The sequence below is a fragment of the Oryctolagus cuniculus genome, chromosome 12 (genome assembly GCF_051225735.1).
Source record: "Oryctolagus cuniculus isolate XC-2025 breed Fujian yellow rabbit chromosome 12, ASM5122573v1, whole genome shotgun sequence".
NCBI lineage: Eukaryota > Metazoa > Chordata > Mammalia > Lagomorpha > Leporidae > Oryctolagus > Oryctolagus cuniculus.
In genome coordinates this window covers 28,672,193-28,690,277 of record NC_142878.1, presented here as the reverse complement: position 1 = coordinate 28,690,277, position 18,085 = coordinate 28,672,193, and the positions used below count along the sequence as shown (strand labels likewise).

General features: G+C 40.9%; 1 protein-coding gene across 5 annotated transcripts in view; it reads right to left on the bottom strand.

The window, feature by feature from the left end:
- MDGA2 (MAM domain containing glycosylphosphatidylinositol anchor 2) overlaps nt 1–18,085 on the bottom strand; it is an 891,422-nt gene that overhangs the window by 470,845 nt on the left and 402,492 nt on the right. The gene's annotated exons all lie outside the window — the stretch shown is intronic.

The following is an 18,085-nucleotide window of genomic DNA, read 5'->3' as shown; positions in this document are numbered from 1 at the left end:
ACAGCCACTGTGGAAGACAGTATGGACATAACTCAGAAATCTGAAAATAGATTTAGCACATGACCCAGCCACCCCACTGAGAATTTACCCATAAGAAATTAGATGAAAGAGTTCTCTGTACCTCCATATTCATTACAGCTCAATTCACAATAGCTAAGATAAGGAATCAACCCAGATGTCCATCAACTGATGCCTGGATAAAGAAATTATGGTATATATACATTATGGAATGCTACTCAGTTGTAAAAAAAATGAATTCCTGTATTTTGCAACAAAATGGATTCCACCAGAAATCATTATACTTAGTGAAATAAGCTGGTCCCCAAAAGACTGATGCCATATATTTCCCTTGATCTATAATAACTAATAGAGTACCCAATATGTAATACACTGGAGTGAAATTGACATTTTGAGATTTTATGATCATTTACAGCCCTTGTCTCTAATGTTGAGGAATAGTGTGTTTTTTTTTTTCCTACTATTTGTTGAACTCTTTACCAGTTTACTGTTAATCAGGATGTAAGCTTGTGGGATCAGTGCAGCGATGTAGCAGGCCAAGCTACCTGCAGTGCAGGCATCATATATGGGCTCCCATTCTAATCCCAGCTGCTCCTCTTCTGATCCAGTTCTCTGCTATGGCCTGGTAAAGCAGAAGATGGCTCAAGTCCTTGGGCCCCTGCACCTAGGTGGGAGACCTGGAAAGAAGCTCCTGGCTCCTGGCTTCAGATTGGCTCAGCTCTGGCTTTTCCAGCCATCTGGGGAGTGAACCAGTGGTTGGAAGGCCTCTCTCTCTCCGTCTCTCCCTCTCTCCCTCTCTCCCTCCCTCCGTCCCTCCCTCTCCCCCTCCCTCCTTCCCTCCCTCTCCTTCCCTCTCCCTCTCCCCCTCGCTCCCTCCCTCCCTCTCCTTCCCTCTCTCTCTCTCTCCCTTCCTCCCTCCCTCTCCTTCCCTCTCTCTCTCTCTCCCTCCCTCCCTCCCTCTCCTTCCCTCTCTCTCTCTCTCCCTCCCTCCCTCTCCTTCCCTCTCTCTCTCTCTCCCTCCCTCCCTCTCCTTCCCTCTCCCTCTCCCTCCCCTCCTCTCCCTCTCTCCCTCCTCCCTCTCCCTCCCCTCCTCTCCCTCTCTCCCTCCTCCCCCTCCATCCTTCTCTCTCCCTCTCTTCCTCCCTCCCTCTCCCTCTCTCCCTCACCCTCCCTCCCCCCTCCGTCCCTCCCTCTCCCTCCCTCCCTCCCTCTAATTCTACCTTTCAAATAAATTAATCAATCTTTTAAAAAAATTTAAGCTTGTATAAATCCCCATGTGCCTGGGAAAGCAGTGTAGGATGGCTCAAGTATTTGGCCCCTGCCACCCATGTGTGAGACCCAGATGAAGCTCCTGGATCCTGGCTTTCCTCTGGCTGGGCCAGGTTGTTGTGGCCATCTGGAGAGTAAAACAGCAGATGAAAGTTCTCTCTCTCTCTCTCCTTCTCTCTCTGTTACTCTTTGAAGTAAATAAATAAATGCTTTTTTTTAAAAAGAATAATAGATGTAATATTGGAATCCAAATCCAGGTCTGCCTAATTCTTAATCTCTGTTCTTTACTTCACTATATTTTTCTGTGCATATCTGTATCTCATTCACCCCTTATTCACTCAGTGTTCGAACAACAAGAAATTTGAGGCTATTTAATTTTGTCTAGTTCATCACCTCTTAAATTTACTCAATCTATGAATCTGATTTCCAAAATAGGTCTCAATGGTAGGTATTTAGCCCAGCAGTTAAGACACTGCTTGGGATGCCTGCATTCTGCTGTGCTTATATCAAAGTCCTGGATTTGATCTTGATTCTAGATTCCTGCCAAGGCACTCTCTGGGAGTGAGATGATGGCTGAAGTTCTTGGGTCCCTGCCCCTCAAATAGAAGATTCTGGCTAAGTTCTTGGCTCCTGGATATAGCCTGGCTTAGCCTTGGGTTTTGTGGGCATTTGTGGAGTGAATAAGCAGATGAAGGAACACTTTCTGTGTCTCTCTGAGCTGTTCATCTTTCAAATAAATAAAAACTAAAATTTTTAAATTTCAAAAATAGCTCTCATATCTACTTAGCTGCCCTGCCATGATTCTAGTTGAATCCTTTCATCTCCAGTGCAGGCCACTCCAAGAATCTCCTACTTGGTCTCCTTTCCTTCTATGTCACCACTTACTCTGTACTTCCCCATGTACATTGTTTAGCATGAACTTTTAACCATATTCACAAAATTCAAGTCTAATACTGTAAATATCTTTATTAAACTATTCCAGACTGCTGCAGTTAACTCCAAATTTCTTGAAGGAATTTCTGCAGGCTTTTCATGATCTGTTCCTTATCACCTCTTCAATGTCTGAAATTGAAAGTCCCCCTCTTAAAGGAACCAGCTTTAGTTCTCTGAGAGTCAAGCTCTCACCATGTGGCTTCTGAACTGGTGATTTTCTCTGCCAGAGGCGCAAATCAAATCTGTTACCATTCTTCTCCAACACTTACATTGTTCTCTGGTAAGATTTCACCTCTCGACTTAAAAATCACCTTCTCTAGGAAGCTAAGAGGGGAGCCCTGTCTGCATGTTATCCACAACACTTAACCTCACCAAATCATAACGCTCTATTGAGTCTGTGAGGTCAGAAACCATGTCTGTCCTGTTTATGTCTATATGAGTTTATCCAATACTGAATAGTTTGTTTAAATAAGTAATGGTAACCAATAAACATGTGAATGACAGAAGAGTTTGTTCTGAAGATTAAAAAGGGAGAATGAGGGGAAATACCTGATAATCCTATCCTAAAGAACCTTGTGGGGAGCAAACCGGACTAGACTGAGTTACTGGAATTAAGACTTATTCTATGCATCTGCTCTCCCACAATATGGCGCTGGGAGAGAAGTAAACAGCTTCTACCCAGCTGCCTCCAGTTCAACCAATAAACAGTAGGACTTGCTCCTGATTGGAGGAGAGCAGCGTACTCGGCGTGTGGGCAGCCGAGTTAGGATTGGCGGAGGAGGACTATAAAGGAGGAGAGAGACGGCATGCACCAGGAACATCTAAGGGGAACATGTAGCTGAAGGAACACCTGTGCAGCCCCCGAGAAGAGCCGGCCAGCGGTGTGCCGCTCCCCTGCGGAAGTGGGGAATGTGGCCAGGGGGAACCGCCCTTCCACGGAGGTGGAAGGGATAGTAGCCAACCCGGGAAGAACCAGCAGAAAACCCGGGGAGGGCCGAGCAGACGAAAGAACAGCGCAGGGTCCTGTGTCGTTCCTCCACGAAGAGGGGGAGCGACAAACCTAAACATTGAAAGAGAAATACAAAGCTTGGAAGAGACATGACAAAGAATAAAGGATCTTTTGAGTTCTCCACTTCAACCTCCAAGTATGATCCTTTTTGACAGAAACAAATTTAATCATCATAATTTGGGTATATTTTAAGTGAGAAACTAACCCTTAAAATGAAGGATACAAAAGCAGTTTAATTCTCTAAGAAGGAAATTGAATGATTTTAAATTCCATTAGCATTTTGTTGAGTATTTTCATTTGTATCCATCATTGTTAATGTTAACTAAACAAAAAGGATTTGATTCATCCATTTGACTTTGTCTATTTGAATTTTAATTGCTAATTATTTTTTGTTTGTTTTTTGGCCATTGTGACTATTGATTCCTAATTTTTCAAGTCAATTTTGGCAAACAGAAATTTTTCAGAGGAATTTTATTTTTCTTTTATCCATTGAGGATTACATTGGCAATACTTGCTTATCTAACCAACATCAGTTTTTTATATAAATTTTTAAGAGACAAGTACTCAAACATACTCACATACAATTTGAAAATCCCTTAGACAATCTTCTCTTGGTTATTCATTTTTTAAATACATTTGAAATTGTTCAATTTTATTCTTTGTTGGATTTACGTTGAATTCTTTTTCTAAACAATATTATTTATTGCAAATGCTATAAATAGTGAGTAATTTTATTTTCTTTGGAGTAAAATTTAAAGCTCAAAATATTTTTTAAAAGATTTATTTGAAAGAATTACATAAAGAGAGAAGAGGCAAAGATAGAGAGAGAGAAATCTTCTATCCAATGGTTTACTCCCCCATTGGCTACAACAGCTGATAAAGCTCAAAATATTTTAAAGTCTTTTAGCTGGTCAAAGGTGTACTAGTCAGGGAGCTCAATGCAAGAGTCAAAATGTTGTGGTTTGAATACAAAGTATCTACTAGAATTGCTGAACAATTCCTTTCTGCCCACCTCTTGTGTTTTAAACACTGTACTTATAAGTAACACAGAGTGACAAAGTCTATAACCGATTCAGGAGGGTTCAAAAACAATTCATTTCCTATTTTTACAGAGGAAGCATCATCATGAAAAAAAGGAAAAATCTGTTTATAAATACCAAACAAATGACTGGAAACTACAGAATCTTTAAAAGCAGAAGAGGCATGAGTACAGCAGGAGTTGGGAGCAGAATTCAGAGACATTTCCTTCTAAAATCCTGTCCTCAATGAGCAGGCAAAAAGGCTGCACAGTTCTGGTCCCTTTGATGCAAAAACTCTATGTATTCTTTCAAAACAGCCATGGAATTTGGGTTCTACTCTTTTGTCTACACTAAGAAGGCCTGATGATACTTGACTACTCCAGTTTAACCTATCTTCACAATACTTTCAGCACTCATGAAGCATAAACTCAGCAAGAAATACATGACTGGCAGAGTGAGTGGGAATCAAAGTTTAGGGATGTTAAGTTGCCATATACAACAGCAAAAAGAAGCAAACTCTGAAAAATAGTAAGTTTTAACTTTCCAAAAATTGTTCTTAACACTTTGAGGACTATATAGTTTTCAGAGTGCTTTGAAGCAAGACTAAGTACTATGAGCAAAGACCTACACATTAATACTTGAATAAAATTGAGGATAAGCCCTTTATGGGTCAAGGAAACTTCCAAAGGGAGACTTCCTGCAATTAAGGACGTGGAGTCTGCCAAAGGGAATATTTTAGGAAAATATACTCTAATATTTAAGACTCTTTCCTAGGACTATATGTTGTATAAACTCATGGGCCTTTATGCAAGGTTTTTTTTTGGGGGGTAGGATGTATCATATGTTTGTTCAAGAGAAACAACAGGCCATTTAATATTATCCATAATCATCATTAACTGTATTCATTCATACCAGCCTGCATGTTAAAAAGCATACAGTAAATGACTGAGTTGCCTAGGGACCAGTTCCCTTAGGCAGTACATGAGAAGACTGGACCAGCTGGTTACCGTACAATGAGTGTATGTAATTTGCACTTCTAAGTTGGAAGATTTTGTTATATTCACTCTGACAAGTAAGGGACACAAGTAATAAGCACAAGTTGTAGTAGCACCTTATTCTTGACAGCAAGTAGCATTTTCTCAATTAAAACATCATGAATAATCAGTTTTTGAAAGAAGTCAGATAACTGCAAGCTATAAAGTATAAATATTTTTTGTTGCTGCCTGCTCCATTAAAATAGTAGTGAAATATAAAAAGGAATTCTAGAATTAGGAAAGCTCTGGGCTCTTAAGATTGTGGGGAGCAACTGGGAGCAACTCAGACTAGACTAAGTTACTGGAATTAAGACTTATTCTAGGCATCTGCTCTCCCACAATATGGCGCTGGGAGAGGAGGAAACAGCTTCTACACAGCTGCCTCCAGTTCAACCAATAAACTGTAGGACCTGCTCCTGATTGGAGGAGAGCAGCGTACTCGGCATGTGGGCAGCCAAGTTGGGATTGGTGGAAGAGGACTATAAAGGAGGAGAGAGACAACATGCACCAGGAACATTTTATCTGAAGGAACACCTGTGCAGCCCCCGAGAGAGCCGGTCGGTGGTGTGCCGTTCCCCCGCGGAAGTGGGGAAAGTGGCAGGGGGAACCGCCCTTCCACGGAGGTGGAAGGGACGGTAGCCAACCCGGGAAGAACCAGCAGCAAACCCGGGAAGGGCTGAGCAGACAAAAGAACAGCGCAGGGTCCTGTGTCGTTCCTCCACGAAGACGGGGAGCGACAAAGATACTGCTTTTCAGATTTCAACATAAAATACCCAAGTTTATAAACCCTCTCTAAGTATCTGGATAGGGAAAAATTCAATAGGATTGAGAACGTGATACAGGCACTTTTGAGGAACTGATTTTACTTATAACCTAGATACTTCTAACACATCAAAAAAAAAAAAAAAAAAAAAAAAAAGGAGGCAGATGAAGTCAAGCCTGAAAAAACACCAATATTTTCCACCTTGCAATCCATTACGTCAGCCAGCACTTTCCTGGAGTTGTGATTATTACATTATGACTTGATTACTAACTATGACTGCCACAGCTGGAGAAGTGAAAGCACAGTATGAGGCCATTTCCATTAAAGGAATATGAGAGTCCATAACAAGCTCTGAGGCCGCCCGGCTGCTGTGGGGCTGAGCTCAGAAGTACATAAGTATCTACTTAAGATGCTGTTTGAAGGAGCACCCTAACTTCCATCATTATTTCATTTAGCTTGAACTGTAGCACGGATTTTTCCATTAAGCAATATGAGACACTTAAACACCAAATTGAGGTTATCTGTCCTCCAAAAAAGGCAATGCAATTTTTCTAGCTTTTCTGGAAATTTTTCCAATTTTTCTTTTGCATGTATATGCAACCCTGATTTTGCCTAATAAAAGAGACTCCATGGTTCTATAAATTAGGAAGTTCTATAAATTAGGAAGTGATGCTGAAGTGGCAGAACTGAGAACAGAAGCATTAATGTTCATTTGAAATACGGGCATATGTTTTAGGAAATCGGAGGCAAAGGAGTTGTGGCTGTTAAAATTCAGCCAGTCCAGAAAATCCCCAATACAAAGACTCAAATGTATTCGAAGCATAGATTCTGATATTAATAGGCAAAAGGAGTCATTATATCATTTTGTATCTATTCTTGGTTTATGCACGGCTCAAATGACAAAGCAGCCTGGGATGTACCAAAAGATGCAGTAGAACAGTAAACTACCTAAATATTTCACAGGGGATGATAATCACTGTAAGAAAACCACACTTTCAATTGTGGCTTGGGACAGATTACATGTAATGGTGTGTTGTCATGTGTGTGCTTGTGTGAATGGGCACTAAAAATAACAGAAAAAAAATCACAGAAAGGCACTTCTAGACTTCATTTCCCAAAGCATGGAGCTTTGTTTACTTACATGATTTCCTCTCTCAAAATCTTACGGAGAAAAATCTATACTTAGCAAGATTAAAGCTGTCGCTAGAGGCATTTTCCGTGTAAAAAGGAAGCTCCTCTTCTGTCTGACTTGGCCGTTTTCTTTCCTGTGTGGGATCCCTAACTTTAGGCACAAAGGCATATGCTCTGGTGCCTGTGCAAGGTTTGAGAGCCTCATTACCCAAAAGAAGAACTTAACCATGGTCCCAAACCTTAGTATCTATGCTCCCAAGCTTCTCTTTCACCCTAAAGCTTGGTTCTACCTCCTTTTAAAAAAGTACTATTCTAACTTGAGCAAAAATTTTACTTGTGAATTCTTTCTGCCTTTCATTTTTAATTTTTCCAAAATTTATTTATTTATTTATTTGAAAGTCAGAGTTACACACAGAGAGAAGGAGAGGCAGAGAGAGAGAGAGAGAGAGAGATGGGTCTTCCATCTGATGGTTCACTCCTCAGATGGCCGCAATGGCTGGAGCTGTGCTGATCTGAACTCAGGAGCCAGGAGATTCTTCCAGGTCTCGCACATGAGTGCAGGGGCCCAAGGACTTGGGCCATCTTCTGCTGCTTTCCCAGGCCATGGCAGAGAGCTGGATCAGAAGTGGAGCAGCCGGGACTCGAACCGGTGATCATATGGTATGCTGGCACTGCAGGAGGCAATTTTACCTGCTCTGCCACAGCCCCGGCCCCTCATTTTTAATTTTTAACAGACTTAATTGATTGAAAAACCAATAGTTTAATTCTAATTCGCTCGGCCTACTGATTTTTGCAATTAAACTCCTGCAAGAGTCCAGGAAATTATGTGAAAATTTGATGCTTTACTATTTTAAACTTTGGGGATCCATGTTTATGTTCTATGCACACACACACACATTTAAAAAAAAAAAGATGAGGATTAAATGTAAAAGGCTTAAATTTGATTCCAAGCACATTTACAAAGTCACCCTTGAACAGAGGATGAAATAAGAGTGTATGGAGAACCTGGAAGAATTGAAATTATGATTTTAAAAGTCCTGGGAGATGCCCTAGAAAGAGTTATCAAATAGCAAGAATGATGAAAGTCACAGTTTCCACCCCATTTCTCTGGCAGGCTCTATACCTCCTGATCTTGTTGAAGTCTCTCATGCTAAAGAGTAACTCTATTTTCCCCTAATAAATAGTGACTCCACTAATGTAAGAAAATAAGAAATTTTAAAAATAAAAAATAATTTTAAATAATAAAATTTGCTTACAAATGATTCCCCCAAATCAAATATTATCTAATTTTCTCCTGGATTTCTAAAATGGTTTTCCTTCTCATTTGTGGATAACCAACTCCACAAAAACTGTTTTTCCCTTCAATTTACTTATTTGAGAGAGAGAGAGAGAGAGGAGAGTTAGAATAGATATCATACATCCACTGGTTCAAACACAACAGCCATGGCTGGGCAGGGCCAAAGTCAGGAGCCTTGAACTCATTCTAGCTGTCACATATGGGTAGCAGGGATTATAGTCAGCATCTGCTGTCTCCAGGAGTGTACATCAGCAATTAGCTAGATCAGAAGTGGATCCTGAGGAATGGATTAAGCCACTGCCTGTGACACCTGCACTGGCTGCTCCACTTTGGATTTAACACTTTCAAGCCATACCAACTGTTACTCCACTCTTTCCTGTGTACTCCAATTGGGGAATTTAATGAAGAGAAACAAATGGAATAAAAACAATTTTATCAAAGAAATAATCTCAAATGGTCACTTTTTCAAGGAAAATTTTTTTAAATGAACATATATATTACTAACAAGTTGCATGTGACACATTCCATATTTGTTTTTATCTGACTAATGTGTTCATACTGAGAAAACCTATTAAAACCTTTCTATAAAGTAGCCTGTGAAACAATATATGTATGAGATAGGTACCACTGTTTGCTGATCAGTGAGCAAAATTCCATTAAGTTAGCTTAGCTCAAAGTAATTCGTCCCTATCAAAAAATAATTCCTCAGGTGCAGGAAGATACGTAGCCCTACTTTCCAATCAACAAAAGCAGTGATTTTTACTCTCAGGAATTCCCTCCTGGGGTCTATGGTGGCTAGAGGTAAGGTCTCCACTCTCTTTTTTCAATCCCTAATAAGCAGAGCAACTAGACTTACATATCGGACTAGGAATAAGATTTTAGTTGAGAAAAGAGTTCCAATAAAAAAAAAAAAGTTTTGCAGGGCCAGTGTTAAGCCACTGCCTGCAATCCCAGCATCCCATATGGGCACTGCTAAGAGTCCTGGCCTCTCCACTTTGAGATCCAGCTTCCTGCTAATGTGCCTGCAAAAACAGCCATCCACATGGGAGACACGAGTGGAGCTCCTGGTTCCTGGCTTCAGCCTGGCCCAGCCTCAGCTGTTGCAGAAATTTGGGGAGTAAATCAGTAGTTGGAAGTTCTGTCTCTCTCTCTCTCTCTCTCCCCATAACCCTATCAAATAAATAAAAAATCTTGAAAAAAAATGTGCAATTCATTGAGATAAGTTAAGGGTCCTGTTACTGTCCTTAGGCATAGTTGCAAATATAAACTGTTAGCTGTCTCAAAACTCATATCATAGTATATTCTGTTGTTAGTAATAAAACTTGGATGACAGTGAAATCTTTCAGGTAAACGATATAATAATATTTGAATAAGAAGGTTTTAGTGGCTCAATCCAGGTCTTCTGCTCAAGAATATGGAGGAAGAAAAAGAGCAAATTAACAACACTTGAAAATCTCAGTGGTACATTAACAAGTGATAAAATAAGGGCTTTTTCTGGTTTATAATATCTGCATTATCGGGATTTAAAGCTGAGCATCTGTGGAAAAAACACAAATATTTTCATGGGTCACCACTAGGAATAACAGAGAATGGCAATAGATTTATAAATGAAGTGATTAAAAATAGCAATTCTAAAGACTTATGTGCCACCCTACATTCAAATATGTGTACTCAGACATAAATTATTTTCACAGTATACTAGTATATTTACTTCTTTGTAAGGCTGGAAGTGATATATAGGGAAAACATATCCACATTGCAATATTTAGTAAATATTTCCTGAATACCAAGTTAGAAGAAAAAAGTAAAATTCAGATCCCAAAGGGAGTGAAACCTTTGTGCAAATTTTCATGTAAGTTTCTGTAGATTTGTTGTCGTTCTTGTTGCTATTTTTCAAACAGGAGTTTTAGAATATTTTTGTTCCTAAAAAATGTATTTAGACATAGGAATATTTATTGTCTTCCTATCTCTGATACTACCTCCACAAATACGGTGTTGTAGTGCAATATCTCCTAAGTCATTCCCTGCCCTTTGAGTCATTTATGCCACTTAGAATTCTGTGATTTGAGGTGGCTGCTGTTATGGCATAGTGGGCTGTGTCTGCCTGTGGCTCCAGCATCCCATAAGGGTGCCCATTCCAGTCCCGGCTGCTCCTCTTCTGATGCAGCTCCCTGCTATGGCCTGGGAAAGCAGTAGAAGATGGCCCAAGTGCTTGAGCCCCTGCACCCAGATGGGAGAAGCTCCTGGCTCCCGCTTCGGATTGGCTCAGCTCCAGCCATTGCAGCCATTTGGGGACTGAACCAGTGGATGGAAGACCTCTCTGTTTCTCCATCTACAATTCTACCTCTTAAATAAATAAATAAAATCATTAAAAAAAAGAATTCTGTGATTTGAACTGAAATTTTTCTGGGGCTGGTGCTGTGGCGCAATTTGTTAACGCCCTGGCCTGAAGCGCCAGCATCCCTTATGGGAGCTGGTTTGAGACCCGGCTGCTCTACTTCCTATCCAGCTCTCTGCTATGGCCTGGGAAAGTTGTTGGGCCCCTGCACCCACGTGGGAGATCTGGAAGAAGCTCCTGGCTTCAGACTGGTGCAGCTCCAGCCATTGCAGCCAATTGGGGAGTGAACCATCGGTTGGAAGACCTCTCTCTCTCTCTGCCACTCCCCTCTCTGTGTAACTCTTTCAAATAAATAAATAAATCTTAAAAAAAAGAACAATGTTTATAAAATTTTTTTTCTTAGCTTGTGCTCTGAGGAAACAAAACAAAACAAAAGAGCTACATTATAGGAAAAATTAATGAGTCTGATCTGATTTCTCCTTCATAAAATCATATCCATGTCTCAGGACACTGTGTTCCTTTCTGTATATGAGCACTGATTATCTCCTCTTGTAACTTATACTTAACAGGCATCCTTTCAAGGTAAAATGCCTCTCATCAAAAAAAAATGCACATAGAATTTGACAATTAGGATACAGTTTTTTTCTATCCATAAAGACTTTTGCTGTTATTAAATTTTGAGATATCCTCGAATGTTGTTTGAAAACAGGAATAATGTATTCATCACTGTGCTAGATTATGGCAAAAATAAAACTATAAATAATAAAGAAGCTATGAACATGAGTAACTTTTTAAAATTTAGTAATGCCTTAATTAAGATATATCTGTGAGATTTTAATATTAATATAAAAATATACACCATCAACACAACGAAAGGATAATTAGTTCAAATGGAGCTTTTAGAGAAATTTTTCTAGAAGCCACACTTAAACACGCGATTTTTTTTTTTTTTTTGACAGGCAGAGTTAGACAGTGTGAGAGAGAGAGACAGAGAGAGAGTTATAGACAGTGAGAGAAAGACAAAGAGAAAGGTCTTCCTTCCATTGGTTCACTCCCCTAATGGCCGCTACGGCCGGCGCTGGGCCAATCCAAAGCCAGGAGCTGGGTACTTCCTCCCGGTCTCCCATGAGGATGCAGGGACCCAAGCACTTGGGCCATCCTCCACTGCCCTCCCGGGCACAGCAGAGAGCTGGACTGGAAGAGGAGCAACCAGGACTAGTACCTGGTGCCCAAAACGGGACTAGAACCTGGGGTGCCGGCGCCACAGGCAGAGGATTAGCCAATTGATCCACAGCGCCAGCCCTGTTTTGCTTTTTAACAACTTCATTGAGATATTAGTGAAATACAATAAAAATCTACCCAGATTTTTGCTCACATATTTCAAAAACCATCACCAAATCAAACTTCAGAACATTCTGATTCCTTCTGAAAGAAAACCTGTAGCCAAGCCAATTAGCACCTCACACCACGGGTCCGCATTCTCACAAAACTAGTCTTAAGTCATCTACTGCCTACAGCATTTGCTTATTTTTAACATTCCCTATAAATGGAAGTAGATACTACATGACACTTTATGACTGGTTTCTTTACATAATATAATGTTCTCAAGGTTCATCTTTGATGCAACACATATTATACATCATTAGTTTTTACTACTGAATGCTGCTCTATTGTATTTTAATTACTTGTCAGTTCATGGATATTTGGATTGTTTCTACTTTTGGAAATTATTAGTAATATTGTATGTGTAAAAGTTTCTGTGTGAAGATACAATTTTCTCTCTCCAGCACATGCAAGAGTGAAACTGTTGGATCACATGGTAAGTTTGATATATTTACAAATTTTCTTTTTCTTTTTTTTTTAAGATTTTTTTGTTTATTTGAAAGAGCCACACAGAGAGAGGGAGAAACAGAGAGACAGAGAGACAGAGAGATAGAGAGACAGAGAGAGAGAGAGAGAGAGAATCTTCCATCCACTGATTCACTCTCCAAATGGCCCCAACAGCCAGTAGGCCAGGAGGCACTTCCAGTTTTCCCAACTGGATGCAAGGACCCTAGCACTTGGGACATCTTCGGCTGCTTTCCCAGGCCATTAGTAGGGAGCTGGATCATAAGTGGAGCAGCAGGGACTCAAACTGGCACCCATATGGGATGCTCATGCTGCAGGCATTTAACATTCCCACTGGCAGTGTATAAGGTTCCAGTTGCTCCACATCCTCAACAACTCTTATTATTTTTCTTTGGGTTTAGAGCCATCTTACTGGATAAGAAGATGTGTCTCATAGCTTTGTTTGGCATTTCTCCTAACGACTAGAGAGGGTGGGCATCTACTTCATCTGCTTATCTTTGCTTTCCTTCTTTGGGAAATGTCTATTAATCCTTTGTTGAAAAGTGCAAACTGCAGCCAAGTGTGTTATGCTACAACTTGGGACGCCCAGATGCAATATCAGAGTGTCTGGGCATGAGTCCTGCCTCTAATTCTAATCCAGTTTTCTGCTACTGTACACCCTGGGAGGCAGGCAATGATGGCTTAAGTAGTTGGGCCACTACCATCCGTGTGGAAGACAGAGATGGAGTTTCTGCTCCTGGCTTCAACCTGGCCACGCCTCAGTTGATGTGGGCATTTGGAGGAATGAATCAGAGATAGATGATATCTCTCTTGGGCCTGCTCTGTCCCTGCTTTTCAAATAAACAAACTCTGTGCCCATTGTAAAATTGCACTATTTGTCTTTTTATTAATGAGTTGTAAGGGTTCTTTAAATACTCTGTGCACAAGTTCCTTTATCAGCTATGTGACTAAACAATATTCCCATTCTGTGGACTGTTCATTCACTTTCTTGGTGGTCTCAACTGCAGCACAAATATTTCTAATTTTGACTTACTACAATGTATCTGCTTTGTTGTGCTTCAAGTATCATTTTAACAAAGTGAGCTTAGGCCCTGCATGAAGAGTAAGGAAAGACCAAATTACAAACAACAGAAGCTTAGGGCCGGCACTGTGGGGTAGTGGGTAAAGCTGCTGCCTGCAGTGCTGTCATACCATATGAGCGCCGGTTCGAGTCCTGGCTGCTCACTTCCGACCCAGCTCTCTGCTGTGGCCTGGGAAAGCAGAAGATAGCCCAAGTCCTTGGGCCCCTGCACCCTCGTAGGAGACCTGGAAGAAGCTCGGGCTTCAGGTTGGCACAGCTCCAGCTGTCCCAGCCATTTAGGGAGTGAACCAGAAGACATAAGAACCCCCTCCCCCCTTCCCTCCCTCCTCCTCTGCCGCTGCCTCTCTATAACTCTGCATTTCAAATAAATGAATAAATCTTAAAATAATAGAAGCTTATTCCAGATGGAAGAAATAGAATGAGCAATGGCATGGAAATAGAATTCACTGTCAATTCTTCTGTATGTCCAGAAGAGGACAGATCCCTACAGAGCTATATCTTGCAATACTGTCATACCACACTTCAATTCTGCAATGTACAGACAATGTGGCTCCCCAGATGGAATTGTTAGCACTGTTCTAGTGAAAGCTACACGGTAAGCTTAGTTAAAGATGTAAGTAAATATCTCAAAGATGCATATATTCCTTCTAAAAATGAGGAGATTGGCCGGTGCCGCGGTTCAATAGGCTAATCCTCCACCTTGCGGCGCTGGCACACTGGGTTCTAGTCCCAGTTGGGGCGCTGGATTCTTTCCCGGTTGCCCCTCTTCCAGGCCAGCTCTCTGCTGTGGCCCGGGAAGGCAGTGGAGGATGGCCCAAGTGCTTGGGCCCTGCACCCCATGGGAGACCAGGAGAAGCACCTGGCTCCTGCGTTCAGATCAGAGCAGTGTGCCAGCCGCAGCGCACCGGCCGTGGCGGCCATTGGAGGGTGAACCAACGGCAAAAGGAAGACCTTTCTCTCTGTCTCTCTCTCTCACTGTCCACTCTGCCTGTCAAAAAAAAAAAAAAAAAAAAAGAGAGATTTGGATTTGTGCCTTCTAAATTGGAAGTCCTCAAGCAATGTCCAGTTTGCAAAACTAATGATTATTATTCTAGATTTTAAGTTAAATCTAGAAGACTGCCAGATATACTCAACATTATAGTTCAATTTAAAAATGGTAGAAAGCAAGTCATTTCAACAGTATAGCTAACAAATGCTTTTTACTTTGGACAAATCTTCCTTTCCAACAGCATCTTTAAACATGGAATGTTCCACCTTGTTTTTGTTAATGTTTAGTAAATTAAATTGAGAAAAGGTCCTGAGCATGTTATCTTACAGCAGAAAAACATTTCACTTTCTCTTGAGAACAGCCTGCAGAACACAAAGCACCAAACCTGAGCAATCCACACATAATTCCTGCTCTCTGCACTACTTGTCTTCTGATACCACACTTACCCCTATGCACGCCCACCACCTCATCTGAAACACCGGAAGGTCTGACTGCACAGTATCTCCCACTGGGACTTTCTGGGATGGTGTTCCAAACAGCAACTACTGGAGAGGCAAGAGGTGGACGCCTCGGCCAGGGAATGCGGACATGCAGGAAACACTTGTCCACCTCAGCGTTTTGATTTGAAAATGCCAGCTGAGCCTCTTAGCAGTACCCTTCATCTAGTCATTTCTTTGCTAAACATAACCAGTCATGGTTTTCAAAAATACAAATAGTACCTGAGCCCAAAATGTGAATTCTAATCCAACCTATGAGACAAAACAGATGTCCTTCAAATGGATAAGGAAATTAAGTCTTGGAGATGATAAATAAATTGGCCAAAAGCATATCATCACTTGGTGCCAGGTCAAGAACGCCACTCAGAACACCTGCTTTCTCCCACGTTAATGTTCTTCTGCAGTGCTTCAATATGCTTGATAATGGAGAAGAGTATAAATCAACCATGCTTGTCATCCCAGTGTCTTCCCAGATTACTTATCAGAATGGAAGTAAATAGTTGTAAAATTGCATTTTATATTAAACCAAATTTCCATAAAAATATAAACCAGGCAACAATCAATGAATTTATTAAGGTGTCAGATAAATTAAACTGCTTAAGGAGAGACTTTAGTTACTGTAGTACCTTTACCAAAAAGGATCATTTTTACTATTAAGAAGCAAGGGATGCTAGCACATAGTATGAGTCTACTTTTTTTTCCTCAATGGAATTATCTTTTGAATTAGGAAAAAAATGTCCTTTCAAAGAGACACTAAGAAAAGACAAACAGTAAACCTTGTCAATGCCTCTGCCAAGATGGTAATAAGGGTTCTGTGCCCAGCTGCATAGTTTTTGGAACAGTCAATGGGTTTCACCAGTTTGATCTAAAGTAGGCATTTTTTGTCCCTCTTCTGAACTCCAAAGTTCTTTTATTCCTACTGCTCTAAGGGCTTTGATTACATTTCTCATTATCTTCTTATGACATGATATTCCCTACCAGGTAGGTCTATTTTCCATTCATTTACTTAGCAAATATGTACTTACTAAGTCTAGCTTACTGGGTGCAGGATACAGACTGGAACTCTGAAACTAAAATATCATCATCCTTCCCCTCCTACCAGGGAATTCATTTTGCCAGAGATAGGACTTGACCATGACTGACAGTACAGTGCAGTGAAAGCCATAGGGACAGAACTCTGAAATGAAACTCACACTGCAAAGCTCCCCTGCAGGTCAGACTGAAGCCCCTCTCAGGGCCTCCCCCTGAGATCACCGCCTTGAACTTCCTCCTGCTCTGCCCTGACTCACCCACTCCCTCAATAGTCTCTTACGAGTACTTCCATAGCAAACCTCCCATACACCAGTCCTCATCTCAGGAAATGCTTCCAGGGAACTTGACCTAAAACATTCTGACAGGGGATACAACAGCGCAACAGGTAGGCACTTTGAACAAATTATATTTTTCAAAGGTAGCCAGATAATAAATTGCAAATTTTAGATGATCCTTATCACCTTGCTTTGACTAGGACAGCACTAGTCAATATTTCATAGAAATGTTTAACTGGAAAATTATGATTCATTAATAAGAATGGACATTGAGGAACAAACGTAAGTGCATATACGCATTGTGTAATTCCGATGTCTTTGATTTGGCAACATGGACTAGAGGGGAACTTCAGAGAAAAATGTATTGTATAATATTATTGACATTAATTGGTAGAAACTGAAGGTAGTAATTAGGAAGTCTACATAGGCCACTTGTACCTAACAGTCAAAACTATGAAATGTTTCTCCAACCAAAATGAGAAGAGCAAATTGTTCATGCACCACATTTGAATATCTCAGAAACAAAACATCCAGACAATCTTACAGCTGAGCAGAGGCTGTGCAGGACTGTCCCAGAGGAAAAGTCAGCTGAAGCAAAATACAGGAAGGAAGATTCCAGAAAGCAGCCAGAAGATAAAAGGAAAATGAGAAAAGGAAGACTCAAGCAGTTATACAGGGGAGTACAAGGTAGAAGAGAAGACTATCTCTGAGGTTTCAAACTCTACGTTATGCCATTGTTTGTGATCATGATGTCCCATAACTGACTGCTGGTTTGAGTCCTGGCTGCTTCACTTCCAACCCAGCTTCCTGCCAATCCACTTGTGAAGGCAGAGGATGATGGCCTAACTACCTGGGCCCTTGCCGCCCATTTGGGAGACCTGGATGGAGTTCCTGGCTCCCGGTTTTTGCCCTATCAAGTGGGGACATTTGAGAATTGAATCAGCAAATGGAAGATCCCTCTTTCTCTGCCACTCTGCTTTCTGAATAACTCAATCAACCTTTATGAAAATACAGAGGAATAAACAAGTAAAACCAGAGAAAGCTACCTAGAATAGTGACCAAAGTTAATATGGAAAATAATAGCAGTAATAATGAAAATGTTATATACGTGGAGAATATCTTGATGGTGCTAGAACTTTATGGCTGGTCTTAGACATGGGAATCACTGCCCCTAGAGCTGTACTGTGTGCCCAGCGAGACCAGTTTCCACCACAAACTGACACACACTGAAACAGACAGGTGTGCTAGGCAGCCAGGCTCCTTGGGGAGATCTCCAACTAGATCTGCAAATCTGCATTTAAGTGTTGGGTTTACCAAAGGAGATCAGATTACCAGGACATTTTTGGAATATTACTTGGCTTTTAATTGAAAATATGGTCTAGTTAGCACAGTTATCCCTAAGTATCTGCCAGGGACTGGTTTCAGGACCTCCTGTGGGCAGTAAAAACCACAGATGCTCAAGGCTCTTATACAAACCATACACATCCTCTAATATACTTAATATAATCTCTAGATTATTTATAAGACTAAACCAATGTAAGTGACATGTAAAT